The sequence below is a fragment of the Lissotriton vulgaris genome, chromosome 3_1 (assembly GCF_964263255.1).
Source record: "Lissotriton vulgaris chromosome 3_1, aLisVul1.2, whole genome shotgun sequence".
Classification (NCBI taxonomy): domain Eukaryota; kingdom Metazoa; phylum Chordata; class Amphibia; order Caudata; family Salamandridae; genus Lissotriton; species Lissotriton vulgaris.
The window spans coordinates 1,397,877,316-1,397,892,466 of record NC_141689.1 but is presented as its reverse complement, the minus strand read 5'-3'; the positions used below and the strand labels follow the sequence as shown (position 1 = coordinate 1,397,892,466).

The 15,151-nt window shown below is 44.4% G+C and overlaps 1 pseudogene; it reads left to right on the top strand.

The window, feature by feature from the left end:
- Positions 1-246: 246 nt before the first annotated feature.
- LOC147727967 (phosphatidylinositol 4-kinase beta pseudogene) lies at positions 247-14,733 on the top strand (annotated as a pseudogene).
- Positions 14,734-15,151: the final 418 nt, after the last annotated feature.

Below are 15,151 nucleotides of genomic sequence, written 5' to 3'. Positions count from 1 at the left end.
TACAGGAGGGTGACAGATAATTCCTTGGTTGAAGAGTAAGAACTATTTGGCTTATGTTCAGGAAACGTGGGTTGGGGAGAGATTGCAGAAAACGTTTTTCAGTTAGTAAGCAGCCGCTAGCGATGCGAGTCAGGCAGATGGGGCCATAGGTGGGATCCGAGGGAGTGATCCTGGGGTTGGAGTGTTAACCATTCACAGACCATACCTGAACAAGGGGTAGACTGTCTCAAAATCCTCACCTGGAACATGAACGGCCTTAGGAATGAAATCAAATGGGGAGGTGTGGCCCAGTATATCAAGCGAGTGCCACCTGATATAATTTTCTTGCAGAAGACCCACCTGCTGAAGCAGACTGTACGTTCTTGGCCACATTGGATTTTCTTGGGTACCCAAGGGAGTGGCAATACTTGCATGAAGGACCACTCCTCTTTTAAAACCACCAGGGTCTGGACGGACCATAGTGGGATGATCCTTGGGGTACAGGGGATCAGGGGCATGCAAGGATACACCTGTGTCAACGTGCACGCCCCTCCTTGCCTGCAGCGGGAAACAATGGAAAAAGTAGGCCCAATACCTCTGAGGCAGGGGACACATTGCCGCTTGAGGGAGGGGACTTCAACTACACTATGGTTAATGACCTAGACAGGACACAGGCCTCACTGGGTGGAGACCCTAAGTCTACACAGTTGTCCCAGTTCACTAGGGCGCTGGGACTGTCTCACTTGCGGAGATTCTGGCACCCAGCAGCAACAGCATACTCGTTCTTTTCTGAAGCTAGAAGAACATTTTCCAGACTCAACTGTTTGCACCTATGGGGGAACTCTCAGCTGTGGGGGAGGCAGAATACCTCACATGGGGCATCTCTGATTACTCGCTGCTGCTAGTCACCCTAGATGGCGGGTTACTGTGCAGAAGAGTCAGCGAGTTTCAATGCCTGGGAACTCTGGGACCCAAATACTGCCAAGCAGTTATGATTGGACTCTGAGACATACTCCTAACTCAGTGTACTACCCAATTCTAATATGGGAGGCCTCCAAGACGGTTCTGTGGAACAAAATCCAAACACTGCCGGCACGTGAAACATACATGCCAATATTTTTAAAAAAGGGAAGTGGGAGATTTTAAAACAATAGGCGGGGATGTATTTCTACTATTGACTTCTATTGAGGCCTGAATTGGGTCTATTGGCATGTATGGGCTTGCAAGTGTGCTGCTGCAGGATCGGCTTTGTGAAATGCAAATATGCGTTTTTTGCCTTACCTGTCAGGAGGACGGAGAAAGCACTATGGCAGGCAGAGAGAGCTTGACAAACATGTTGTGCACTGCCTGCAGGAGCAGGTTACTGACACCGCATACTCCGAATCACACAAGACCAGTCCAAGTCGGCTGAAGCTGGCAGAGGAATCGGGATTTTTCATGCAGGTATCGGGAGGTGGGAGACTAGCCTTCAAATTGGTTGGCTCCTTCCTGAATCAGGATGGTTGGCATGTATGGTAAAAATGGGCCACAGCCACTACACTGGCTACCATTGAATGCCACGTCCAGGCATTAGAACAACATGCTATTACACTACCTGGCGCAAGTGTCCTCTGGCAGCTAACTGCCACTAGAGAGGCGTAACGTGCCACAGTGGAAGATGCGGCCCATAGTCATTACATGACTACCCAAAGGAAACTGTATAACATGGGAGAAAAAGCTGGGTGCCTATCGGCCTGGCTGAGTCCCAGGGAGGAAGAGCCACTGGGTGGTGGAACTCGTTACCCTAACTGGGGAGATGCTAACCAACAATAGAGACATAGCCCAGGAGTTTCCCCAATACTACTGTGTTTTGTACATGGCATGGCCGCAGACAGATGATCAAGAGATGGAGCATTGCCTTGCAAAATTTTCCTCCGAGCTTGTTGCAGGAGGACTTAGAACAGGATAGAGGGTCATCAGACATTTGAGGAGCTCACTGAGGCACTCTTTGCAATGCAGAGTGGCAAAACATTGGGACCCAATGGCCTGCCAGGATAGCTGTTCAATACAATGGCAGGACTGCTAGGCCTACACTTACTGCAAATATTTAATGAGGCATGCCCACAGGGGCGGCAACCGTCTGAACTTCGACATATAATAATTGCTGCTATACATAAAGAGGGTAATCTTCTTAGCAGACCTTCCAGTGGAATTGGACAACCGTACCTCACACGCCCCATGTTTGGGAAAAATCTTGCTGTCCAATCTCCTATACGCTTATGATTTGGTTTTGATAATCCGGACCCCAATCAGCCTCCAACACCTGCTGGATACCACTAATAACTTCTCGCAACCTAATGCATTAAACATTAATGTAAAGAAAACAAAAATGACGACAGTGAATTACCATAGGACGAAGAAAATCATGTGATACTTAGACTGGTGCAGCCTAGACTGGGTAACTAACTACAAGTACCTCAGTTTTACTTGACAGAAGAGGCTCGTATAAACCCCAAATGGAGGCCTTGCATCGGAATGGCACCTTAAGCTACCTCACAATGAAGCCCCTGAAGAAAGCCCTAACAGACCGAACCCTAGATCCCCTACTACAGGTGATTTGAGCACGATTACAGCCATTGCTAACATGTGGGAGCGAACCAATTCAAGGGAAAGATGCGATGGTGTTGGATAAAATGAATGTTAGCTTATACAGAGCAATCTTTCAGCTACCAAACTATGTGTCACCCGCCCAAATATGCCTAGAATTCAGACTTCAGAAGCAATCAATGGAAAGAAGAGGCACTTATATAAAAAGCTGTCACAAGATCAGAAGCGCCGAGCTAGGATCTCTAAATGCGCATACTTGGACCGAGCTGTCATGTCGTGAGAAATCACCTGCTAGAAATCTGGTCGACTCACTAAAAAGACTCAAACTGACCAATCTCTGGGAATCCTCTATAGATCGTAAAAGCTTTAAAAAGGTTGTAACTAAAGTAACAAAAACGATATCCATAACAGAAGATAAGGAAACTTCAGCCAAGAGGACTCACAGCTTTTTAAGTTGAGACTAGAGAACAGTCCTGTAGTCTTTGTGGAACAGGAAAAGAGGATCTAGTGCACATTATTTGCATCTGCCCAAGTCTGATGGACATAAGACGTGCTTACTCGACCAATTTTCAACCAGAGGGGCATCAAGATCTGCAGGCAGGCGGTAAAATTGTGCTTTAACCCAGAAGAGATAAAAGCTAAACTGTCGACTTACAAAGTATTTTGACATAGTAGATGAAAGACTCAAGCACAAGCCACAGGCGACTGGAGAATAGCAAGCAGCTGGACTACTTTTAATCAACACTTTAACAGCCCAAACTATATGTGGGTCAGCCTTGTCAAATCCATGTTTACACCCTGAAGCTCAAGCACTTTATCTATTTTTTTTACACACTTTAAGAAGCTTGAATAGACAATAAAACTGAGACCTGATATGACCTCCACTTATAATATAACATTAATAAGCTCAGTATGAAAGTCTGTATTTTAAAATTCAAGTTATAATTTGAGATAAGGATAATTTTATGTATTTGTAATGCCCCAGATATTTTAATTTGTGAGTTTTAATTAACTGAACAAAAAAAATTACTTACTAGAGAGGAGTATCGTGCCACAGCGGAAGATGCACCCCATAGTCATTACGTGGCTACCCAAAGGAAACTGTATGACATGGGAGAAAAATCTGGGTGCCTATTGGCCTGGCTGAGTCCCAGGGAGGAAGAGGCACGCTAAGTGGGGGAACTTGTTACCCTGACAGGGGAGACACTAACCAACAATAGAGCAATAGACCAGGAGTTTACCCAATACTACTGTGTTTTGCACACTGCATGGCCACAGACAGATGATAAATAGATGGAGCAATGCCTATTAAAAGTGTGCCTCCAATCTTGTCGCAGGAGGACCTGGAACTGGCTAGAGGGTCATCAAACATTTCAGGAGGTCAATTAGGCACTCACTGCAAAGCTGAGTGGCAAGACACTGGGACCCAATGGACTGCCAGTACAGCTGTTCAAAACAATGGCAAGACTGCTAGGCCTACTCTTACTACAAATGTTTAGAGGCATGCACATAGGGGTGGCAACCGCCTGAACCTCGACACACAATAATTGCTGGAATACATAAAGAGGATAAATCAAAGACAAATTGTGGGTTTTACAGCCCTATCTCGCTCCTTATTGTTGAGACGAGATTACTATTAGCCATATTGACCCGTAGACTCAAAAAAATCATCACATCACTTAATCACTTTGACCAAAACGCGTTCATGCCCCACATGTGTACCTGGTTGAGTTTGAAGCAACTTTATAACAGGCTTGATTCCATTCGGGGTGGAAGCCCCCCAGGCTATAGTCTCTACTGTTGCTGAGAAAGCATATGACTCCATCCACCAGCCTTACAGCTGGAGAACCCCCCGGGCTATAGTCTCTACTGTTGCTGAGAAAGCATATGACTCCTTCCACCAGCCTTACTTCATCCTGGTGTTAAAACATTTCAGATTGAGCCTGCAAATGACAATAGTGGTAGTGGGGCCATAGAGGAATGAGAGAAAGGCACTATCTCCCTATACACCGACGATGTCCTTCTCCATCTTCCAGATCCCGAAACCAGGCTGGGATCCCTCCTTGACATTTTTGGTGCCTTCGGAGATTGCTCTAGATAAAGAATCAACTGGTACAAATCTGTGTTAACTGGGGAACTGAGACCTAGGACTTACGGTTGAGGCTCCCCTACCGGTCGATGATGTCAGGATGATATATTTAAAAATCTTTGTGACTACGACCCAAGAACAATTCATGAAGGCTAACCTGGATAGGCCATTAATGGAGATGCAGAGAAACATAACTGGATGCCATACGCTACCTCTGTTTAGAGGATGGGCCAGCAAGGGATTTGTTTATAAAACAATTTTATGACATAGGTGAGAGGAACTGTACTGAGTCAAGTGTCCACACTTTAACAAATTAGTGACTAAAACAATTTTTGAAAAAACACATCAATAATGTTACCACACTAACATATTGAAACAGTGAAAAAATGCGAGAACCAGGTATTATTGTATCAAAAGATTATTATTATCTTTATGACAAAGAAAAATACATAGGGTACAGAAAAAGGCAAATGCGATATGGAAAGGAGTGTGTTTTAAATATTCCTATAATATATCACAAAATAAGTCTATGCTGCTTACTAATGAAAACACAATGATTCCAAAACAATAATTGAAAATCAAAAGTGGTTACAAAATAACAAGCAGAATTAGACTCAACGGTCGACATTTCGGTCTTTTAGGATAACTTCACAAGACCATCATCAGGACTTGAATTTTGAGCATTTGGAGATTGTTGACCCTGAATTTTTTTTTTAATTCTGAGACGAATAATTCCCAGAAGCGGGTAAGAATGTTGTTCAAAGTGAATCAACGATGTTGGATATACAGCATAAGAATGAATCAACTGGATCCAGCGCAGAGAGAGATTTAGATTTTTAGATGATCGCTTCTCGATAGGGAAACAGTGATGTTGATCGAATTTGATCTCTAATATTCAAATCAAGGGTTGTCCTGGGCGGATACGCTACCTCTGACACTTCTTGGTAGAGCAGCCATATTCAAAATGCTGTATGTTATGCAGAACATACCCCATCTAATCCCTGAATCCTACTTTCTAAAGTTGAACAGAGATACAACTATACTGTTTTGGGCAGACACAGACCCTCAGATTGCCCTGAAACCTTCAATTGATACGTGTATTATGGGGGGTTGCCCTACTGCACTTACAGGCATAGTACTGGGCCTCCCAGCTCCAGATTATTATTGACTGGCTCTACATTCTGGCTGCAGACCCAGTGGTTCGGTTGGACAGATGCACCATGGTGGAACCCACCTGGGAGCACTAATTCTATGACAGCAAAGACAGAAAGACCCTGCCTGCTTCGGTCCGGGTTCCACTGGTGACCTGGGATAGGATACAAATCCATATGCGATGGAAAGGGAGTGTCACAAAGGAAACTCATTTATGGATAAGATCACTACTTAAGGAGGTACCAAGACTAAAGAACCTTGCCAGATGGGACTTAATTTGGATCTGGGATCTCAAAGATAAGGGACATTAAAGAGAACGGAGCGGTCAGGTCATTTGTCAACCTCCAGGCGGGATACCTCTCCCAGACACAAGTATACGATTATACAAAACTACGCCACATTCTCCCCACCAAAGGGATAGCCTGGGAAGTCCTGCCAGAGTCTGTCCCACTAGGAAATCTCCAGCTCCGGTAACCATCGTGCTGAGGGGTTTGGGGGGTTGGTCTCCTCGCTCTAAACAGCCATTATAAATAATGCTCCAGACAACCTATGGGGCCAACGACAACAGTGGGAACAGGACTTGGGTGAGATGGAAGATGTGACCCAGGAGGCCGCCCTGATGCATCATGAGGTTGCCATAAGATCACACTTCCGCCTGATTCAATTGAAGAACTTACACAGGGTCTACTTAGGCAGGGTTAATCTTCATAACATGGGGCAGATCCCCTTGTCTAGTTGTCTTAGTTGCAGAGAGGCTGAAGGTTAGTTTTACCACATTCTGTCGAACTGCCAAGAGATTCAGACATATTGGGACACAATATTGCAGGAACTTAGTGCTGTACTGGGAGAGGAGATACCCCATACTCCCCAATTCATACTCCTGGTGACTATGATCTCCCCAGGAAAAAGTGAATTTTTGGCACATTTGGGTTGATAGGGGTGAAGAGGATATGGCAGAAACCTGGGGGTCGCCTACTATACCTACCAAAGCCCAGTGGTTTGCTGGGATGGACACATATATGGGGGTGGACAAAACTGTATATGCAGCCAGAGGTTATCCCAATAAACTTGACCGGGTGTGGTGTAGGTGGACAGAGCATTATGAACTGGCTTTCACTGCCCTGTAAGGAACCATGCATCAAGACACGGATACGGAGCCCCAACGGCAAACATACTTACCTCCCAACAGGTGCTGCGTGGTTGAACTGGGATGCAAACGGGCTATTAAAGAGAGAAAAAGCACCATGAGAGACGAAGCGATGGGAATCCATCCACTGCGCAGTGAAACAGAAAGATGGTGCTGCTTTTTGGAGAGCAGTGAGGGCCCCTTTTTTAACAGTTGGTGAGGGTCCCTCAATTGAGATCTCTATATCCGAGGAATCCTGGATCGAGCAATTTTCTAAGGTCTATAAGGACCAAGGAAATCTTGTCTCACATTCGCATGGTACCCAATTTGAACATATTGACAAGGTAGATTTGAGAGTCACGCTTGAAGAAATGAATAGAGCTCTCGCTCTCAGTCTGGGTGGTAAGGACCCTGGACCTGACGGCGTTCCAGTAGATTTGATATGATGGACCCACTGGGTCATCCTGGAAAGGGCCTACAATTCGGACTGATCACTGTGGCTAGACGTCTCCTAACTGTATGTATAATGTACGATTTTATTATGCTCCTGAAAGCCTCATGTTGTAAGCTCAGATTGCATGTTATATTGGAAAATGTTAAGAAAAACAATAAAAAACTAAATATAATATTAATATGACCCCACCATGTTGTATAAGAACAAATGTTCTTGTCTTTTGCTTAAAAATCAATAAACAGTTAAGAAAAATGTTATAGAACACCTGATTTGGGCTTTGAATATCTGCATGAGAAACTCAAAGTCATCTAGTGCCCCATACTATATAGAAATAAGTCAACAATTGAAAATATTGTCTGAAGGACGGTTTCATATTACATAATATGGGGCATTGGCATGAGGATATCTCTTCAATGGCATATTAGACATTTTAATTGCAAAATAAATTATGAAATATTAGTTGTTAATTGATTGTTAAATATTGTTTTATGAATGCTTTTATGCTGTATGCTTTATGGATTGCTATTTATCTAAAGTGAATCTTATTACTGTTATCATTTCAAGTAGAAGTTTAAGGTGCAAACCACCTGGTAATAAATTATGAAAATTACTTTCTCCGTTTTCTAAAGTCTGCCTTGGAGGTCTCTATGTGTTGGGTTCCTAAGGTCTGTCCAGTGCTCTGCTATGCTCTCATAACCTTTGACAGCCCTTGGGCGAATAAATAAATATACCTCCTAAGTATCAGGCTTACCCTCTTATAAGTTGGTCAGCCCTTTCAATAGTCCGTTCATCATTCTATTTTGAGATGTTGCTATGTGAGCCCTAAGTGACTAATGGTATGCCCAGATCTTGGTCCCTTGCTCACTGCGCCATTGGATTCAAGCTAGCCTGGCTCACGAGTGGTGATATCCCAAAACCGGACCCAGTATGCTTGTTTCCGGTCCAGAGGAGGACCTAACCTGGCAGTTCGGGCTGGACTGGTGCCATGGGGAGCAGGGTCAATACTGACTTGCATATGGCTTGGTCCAAACTGGGGTAACAAGCAGGCCAAATAGTGATGGAGTAAACCCAGATCTGTGACTGGGGAGGGGGGAAGAGTATTTGAAAAGTTTTAACACTCCGTCCATAATTTTATGTTGTGATGTTGCAGCCCTTCATCTGTGATCCATAACATACAAAAACAAAAAAATGAGTCCTGGTTCCACAAGTCTCATGGTAAGAGGGTTTTAGTGCTCAGTAGTGAACATCCTTTGTAGCAGTGCCTCCTCAAAACCCTCTAGCATGAGCCTCACATCCCCACAAGGTATCTCCACCTTAGTGCCCAATGAAGCATAAGACCCCCATTTACTTGCCTAGGGTCATGGCTCTGGATTAGAGCCGCAGCGGCAAGGACCTCAAATCTATTATTCCGGACTTCATCGGATCCCTTATCCTATGCTTCTGGGGCCTACTTTGCTGCTCCTGACTCCAGCGGTCAGTGTGTCTCTGTTCCTCTGGTGCCCAGTGAAGCATGAGACCCCCAGTTGCTTGGCTTGAGACATGGCTCTGGGTTAGAATCGCAGCAGTTAGAACCTCAAAGAAATCAGAATGTTTAGAGCGCTAAGTACCAATGTAAGACTCTGGGGTGGGAATCTTTGTGGTGGGCCAACCAAATGAGAGGGGCATGATCCGTAAGCAAAACAAACGACAATCCTAGCAAATAATACCAGAGAGCCTCCATAGCTCACTTTATGTCCAAGTCCTCCTTTTCAATGGTGGCATAAGACCTTTCTCGAGGAAGAAGCTTTCTACTTATATAAACCACAGGCTGTAGGAGGCCTCTGTGGTGAAGTTGGGACAGGACTGCACTGAGATCCCTACCCAATGTGTCAGTCTGTAAGACAAAAGACTTTTAAAAGTCTGAGCACATTAGAAAGTACACAGTATTTCCTTCAACAGGTCAAAGCTCCATAGCTGATCTAAATACCAATGGGTTATCTTTGCAAGTTGGTTCTTTTTCAGTAGATCCGTGAGAAGGAATGCCAGTTCAAACACGTGGGGGATAAACCGTCTATAGAATCCCACTAACCTCAAAAAAGATTTAGGGATGTCTCTATTGACCTTGACCTTATTCACCTGTGGACTGATCATACCAGCTCGGATGTGATCCCCCATGTTGCGAATTGAGTCGGTGGCCCCATTGCATTTTCTGGATTTGCTGTAAGTCCGGACTCTCGGAGAGCAGTGAAGACAGCCATTAAGTGTTGGAGATGGACAACCCAGGAGGTGTCAACTATAACAGTATCATTCAGATATGCTGCGCATATTGATGATGCAGGCATAAGATCTGGTCCATCAGCCGTTGAAAGGCCACAGGGGCCCCATGGAGACTAAAAGGCAGAATCCTGAACTGATATAGACTAGAGAAGGTTGAGATAGTAGTGTTTTCTTTAGCGTTCTTAGTCAGGGGAGTCTGCCAGTATCCTTTAGTGAGAACAAGGGTGGATAGGAACACACAGCCTCCCCCAAGTTTTCCATCAATTCGTCCACTCGAGCATCGGGTAAGTATCAAACTTAAACCTACTAGTTGGTGGAAGTCAATGCAAAACCTAAGGGTTTGGGAACCTACATAACCAGAGGACACCAAACACTGTTGGAGGGTTCTGTAATTCCTTCTTTTAACATACTGGTACCTTGATTTCTACTGCACTTAACCTGGCCTCTGGTATCCGATATGATTGTAACCTCACCACCTGACTACCCTTAGTGACAATATCATGCTGAATGAGAGTTGTTTTTCACAGAAAAGACATCCCCAACACTTACCGCAGCTGACTTTCCTGCTCAGAACAAAGGAAGGGCCCTAGTCCAACCTTCCTTACATTTGTGGTCTGTCCTATAGGGAAAAATGTGATTTCCAAAGGTTGAAAGTCTGTCAACAAGAAAGTAGGTGTCCTGTGAGGCTCTGCATGTTCGGATCTTCCCATTTCTTTAAAAGGTTTATGAGAGATTTTTGTCCCCTCTTAGCTCTACGGCCACCGTTACCCAGTATGTTACCATGTTATTTGTCCCAGAATAGGAAATGGACCTTGCTACTTGGCTAGTAACTTTCTGTCAGAGGATGGAAACAACACCAAGACCGTATCCCCTACACTCAGTTCTACTACCCTAGACAGTTTGTCATATCTAGTGTTTTGTTTTTCTGTGCTTTGGCTAGGTTTAGCTATACTTCTTCCCAGAGAGTGTTGACCTTGGATTTTGAACTTGCTGCATATTCCAGTGGTTCCAACCTCGTATTACCAGTGCTCAGCAGCCATAATTAGTAAAGACCTAGGCTATTGGCCGAAAAACAATTTGAATGGGGAGAACCCGGTGGAACACTGGGCCTGGCTATGAACAGCAAAGAAAACTAAAATCTATTTTGTTAAATTTCTTTAATGGTACAATTGGACTGCTCAACCAGGCCATCCATTTTGCGGGTGGTAAATGGAGGCTCAAATCTGTTGTATGCCATGAATCTTGCATGCCTGTGCCATTACCCTAGACAGGAACGGTGTTCCCTAATCAGTCAGGAGTTCTTAGGGAAATCCCACCCTAGAAAAGAACTCATTGCCTGTGCTACTACTGAAGTCAATGGTATAGCATCTGGGTACCTAGTAGCGTGATCTACAATGAACAAAATATACTGGTAGCCTTTGTAAAAGGATAGCAAGAGACCTACTAGGCTAGAAATTGTATGTATAATTATTGTTAATGTTTTTTAATATAATTTTTAAATTTTTAGCAGTTTTTAAATGTAATGTATTTGTTTTGTTTGTATTTTATTGCCGTAGCGGGTTGTGGGGTTTATAGTGGTACAGGGAGGGAAGTAATCTAAATATAATTAACTATTACTTATGTAATTGATAAATAATTCTGTAATAATATTTTAGTGTGTTACATTTTAGGTGCAGGTTGTGGGGTTTGTAGGAGTGTAGGGTCGGAAGTAATTTAATTATACCTAATAAATAATAAGTAAATATTAATTAATTAATAATTAATTATGTTAGCTGTGTACATAATTATTTTAATTATGTTAGGGGTACAGACTGGGAAGTAATTTAATAATAGTTAATACTTCCCTTTTAATTAATAATAAATATTTAATTGATAATTATGTCAATTGCATGTTAATTGTTTTTAATTGCATGATGTTTTAAGTTCTGCCTGTGTGGTTTGTAGGGGTATAAGGTGGAAAGTAATTTAATTATAATTATTTGTATTTATCATTAGTTATTTAATTGATCATTAATTATATAAAGTGTATAATTACCTTACTTATTTATTATTCCTTTTGATGTGTGTTGTGGTTTTCATAAAGGGTAAAGAGTGTGAAGGAATTAATGAATAATCCATATTAATTATTAATTATTATTTAATTGATAATTAAGTAAACTTTGTTATTAGGAAATCTTTTAAGTTATATATGAGGTGCATGCTGTTTGTAGTGGTAAAGGGTGAAAAGGTAATTAAATATAATTATTTTATTATTAGTTAATTGCATAGTTGATAATTACTTATTTAAATTATGTAATTATTATTTTTTTAAATATATTAGGTGCATATTGTTGGGTTTGTAAAGATAAAGGGCTGGAAGTTAAATAAATCTAATCTGGACCAGATCGATGGGTGCGAATCAATGGAAGAGGACAGCGATCATCATGGTGAGGCTGGGCTGGTGAACGGAGATGTGAACGGGCGAAATGGGCATCAAAACCTCGAAACTACCGTGGGGACCCCCACAAAAATAAGAGAGGAGGAGGAGTCACCAATTGACATTAATACTGTCAAAAATGCCAGTAGGCGACAAAAGAACAATTCGGCCAAGCAGTCCTGGCTGCTGAGGCTCTTTGAGTCTAAACTCTTTGACATCTCCATGGCCATATCCTACTTGTACAATTCCAAGGAGTCTGGGGTGCAGGCTTACATTGGAAATCGACTTTTTTATTTCCGTAATGAGGATGTGGACTTTTACTTGCCGCAGCTGCTGAACATGTACATCCACATGGACAAAGACGTTGGGCATGCCATTAAGCTGTACATCATACACCGCTGTCGGCAGAGTATCAACTTCTTGCTGCAGTGTGCCTGGCTACTTGGCGCCTACTCCTCGGACATGCACATCTCTACCCAGCGCCACTCCTGTGGGATCAAGCTGCGCAAACTCATCCTCTCTGATGAGCTGAAGCCAGCGCACAAGAAGAGGGAGCTGCCCACACTCAGTTCAGCCCCTGACAAGAGGTTGTCCCCTTCCAAACGAACTCATCAGCGCTCCAAATCCGATGCAACGGTCAGCATCAGTCTGAACAGCAGCCTGAAGCAAACAGCAAGCAACCCCAAAGTGAAGAACGATGATGAGCCCGTACGCTTGGCTCCTGAGCGGGAGTTCATCAAGTCTATGATGGCGATTGGAAAGCGGTTAGCCACTCTGCCCACCAAGGAGCAGAAGACCCAGCGGCTCATCTCTGAGCTGTCGCTGCTGAACCATAAGCTTCCGGCCCAGGTCTGGCTGCCGACTGCCGCCTTCGATCACCATGTCGTACGAGTGCCCCACACCCAGGCCATGGTGCTGAACTCCAAGGACAAGGCTCCATATCTGGTGTATGTCGAAGTACTTGAATGTGAAAATTTCGAGACCTCGGTGGTACCTGTCCGTATTCCAGAGAATCGCATCATGAGCAGGCGCTCGGTGGGAAACCTTCTGGAATGTGGGATAACCCACGAGCAGAGGGCCAGCAGCTTCACCACCATTCCCAACTATGACAATGACGACGAAGCCTGGTCTGTGGATGACATTGGGAAGCTCCAGGTGGAGCTGCCCGAGGTCCACACCAACAGCTGTGACAATATTTCACAGTTTTCCGTGGACAGCATCACCAGCCAAGAAAGCAAGGAGCCGGTCTTCATTGCTGCTGGAGATATCAGACGACGTTTGTCCGAGAACCTTGCACATGCGCCAACAAAGTTTCGAAGAGATCCTGATGACCCATCCGCAGTGGCTCTGAAGGAGCCCTGGCAGGAGAAAGTCCGGCGGATCCGGGAAGGTTCCCCATACGGGCACTTTCCTAATTGGCGACTCCTCTCCGTAATTGTGAAATGTGGGGATGACCTCCGCCAAGAGCTGCTAGCTTTCCAAGTCCTCAAACAGTTACAGGTAATCTGGGAGCAGGAACGTGTTCCTCTGTGGATCAAACCATACTAAATCCTGGTTATCTCCTCCGACAGCGGCATGATTGAGCCCATTGTCAACGCTGTCTCTATCCATCAGGTGAAGAAGCAATCTCAGCTCTTGCTGCTGGACTACTTCCTCCAAGAGCATGACAACTATACCACCAAAGCTTTCCTGACTGCTCAGCGCAACTTTGTACAAAGCTGTGCCGGCTACTGTCTGGTGTGCTACCTGTTACAGGTCAAGGACCGGCACAATGGGAACATCTTGCTGGACGCCGAGGGGCACATCATCCACATTGACTTTGGGTTCATTCTCTCCAGCTCTCCAAGAAACCTTGACTTTGAGACATCTGCTTTCAAGCTCACCTCTGAGTTTGTTGATGTGATGGGAGGCCTTGATGGTGACATGTTCAACTACTACAAGAAGCTGATGCTGCAGGGACTCATCGCTGCTCGGAAGCACATGGACAAAGTGGTGCAGATCGTGGAGATAATGCAGCAAGGTTTCCAGTTGCCCTGCTTTCATGGCTCCAGCACCATTCGCAACCTGAAAGAGTGATTTCACATGCACATGACCGAAGAGCAGCTGCAGCTACTGGTGGAGCAGCTTGTTGATGGTAGTATGCGGTCCATCACCACCAAGCTGTACGATGGATTCCAGTACCTGACGAACTGCATTATGTGACCTCTCTCCTGTGCCACCGGGCTCCAGATCACAGGTGCTGGGTGATACCCTGGACACCGCTACCAATAGAAGCAAGGTTTTGCTCCCAAGTGGAGAGACTGTGCCCCACCCAGCGTTGACGGGCATCATCCCATTGACCTTTTACCAGTCTCTTTTTAGAAATGCAATTTGGAAAACAATGAATGTCCGCAAACTAAAGGATCATGTTGGAACTGTTGGTGTCCATGTTTAGGGCATGCCTGAGAAAGGGAAGGTCATGACCCTAATAGATCTGAGGATCCAGAAAAAGACCACTGCCCTCTTTCTAACACAGTATTATGCCTGCAATCTTCCAGACACCTCTCACTTGTGTTTGGGACTTCTGAAAGCCTCATAGACGGCCTTGCCAATCATGCTTTCAAACATTTGCTGGTGTTTCCTGAAAGAAAGACGCTGTAGGGCTGGTCCTGTATAGGACTTCCCCCATCCAGCACCATCAGCATTACTACCCCTTCGCCTTTGCACATAATCAAGAAATAGTACTCGCTCCCTCTGGGCGGGCCAGTTTGTCACACTCTGCACTGTATGAAGATGGAGCTTTCTGCCAGAGCCCATCTCTTCTGAAATAACCTAGATCCCATCTTTTGTTCACTGAAATGATCTTTTTTGATGTCCTGCCTTACTTGCATGTTCTTCAGTGGTTACAGCATCATGAAGATGATCATCACAGGCCTCGGACTGGCTATTTCCATCCTGAATGGCCTCGCACCCCTAACCTTCATTTTCATGGCCTTTGTTGGAATGACTGAGATGCCCCTTATGCCATCCTTCCTCTTCTGCTTATGTGTGTCCTGGCTTTGCTACAATAATTGTGCAAGTTGCATGGTCCTAGACTGGTAGAGTGAGGAAAGA